The sequence below is a fragment of the Macrotis lagotis genome, chromosome 1 (genome assembly GCF_037893015.1).
Source record: "Macrotis lagotis isolate mMagLag1 chromosome 1, bilby.v1.9.chrom.fasta, whole genome shotgun sequence".
NCBI lineage: Eukaryota > Metazoa > Chordata > Mammalia > Peramelemorphia > Peramelidae > Macrotis > Macrotis lagotis.
The window spans coordinates 36288215-36289321 of record NC_133658.1 but is presented as its reverse complement, the minus strand read 5'-3'; positions in this window follow the sequence as shown (position 1 = coordinate 36289321).

Below are 1107 nucleotides of genomic sequence, written 5' to 3'. Positions count from 1 at the left end.
ATCGTAGTTCAGAGGCTGCGCCTGAGCCGAGCAGCGGTCCCGGAGAGAAGTCAGCAGCTAGGAAGCGCCGCCGCTGCCCCGGCCGGCCGGCCCCCGCCTCGGACTAGGTGTGGCATGTGTAGTGGCCCATGACGTCAGGGTGCAGATCCCGTGACAAGCACAGGACCTGGATGTGCCCCGGAGCAGTGGCCAGACCGGGATCGGGATGCCTGCAGATGGCCCGGGGCCGGAGGCGATCAGGGTGCAGTGACTTGCCCAAGGTCCTCCAAGGCCAGCGCTCCATCCACCTCCCCACCTAGCTGCCCCGAAGTGTAAACACGAAATATAGGATCCATATACACTGAATGCCTTTTTACCTTTGATGAACCGTAGCCCAAACTACAAGTGAAAATGTGCAAAGTTAGGGAATAGGGATTTAATGACTCAAAATGAGTGGAGAGCACATCCTCCCCCCACCAACTTAAAAGTCAAACTCCCAGGATTGAATCCAGTCCAGATCATCTACTTAAATACCGACCAGTAGTTATGATATTCCAGTCCTGGGGGGAGTTCTGGAGCCTTAAGTAGACATTAACTACCGATTTCTCTAGCGGCTTCATTGACATTTTCCAGTCTTTAATACCATCACACCAGACGTGATTACAATTGTACTTCAAGACTAAGCCCACCATTATGGAGTATTGTATGACAGGGAGATTTTATACAATTTAATCCTACAGAAGGGATATTTCAGAAACAAAACATTTCCTATCCTGCTGGGAAGAGGGGGGGAAAATCTTTGAAATTCACTGACTTCTACCCAATTGTTATTAAAACTCATTCAGGAGGTTCAGAAGTGAGTAGACATACACTTGTGAAGCTACAAGTGGAAGACATTTGTGGAAGTCTAGGAAAGTTTCAGGGAAATTGGAGGAGAGAACAAGAAAGATGGAGTTTTAGGAGAAAATATCTGTATGCCATTTGGAAATAAGACTAACCACTTGTCTCCTATACAATTCATAATGCTTTTGTCCCTCGTTTTCAAAAGACCATGACATCAGGGAGGTGATGCTGTGACAAGCACATAAATTGTATGCCATTTAGGAGGTATCCAGTTTGTATCACTTT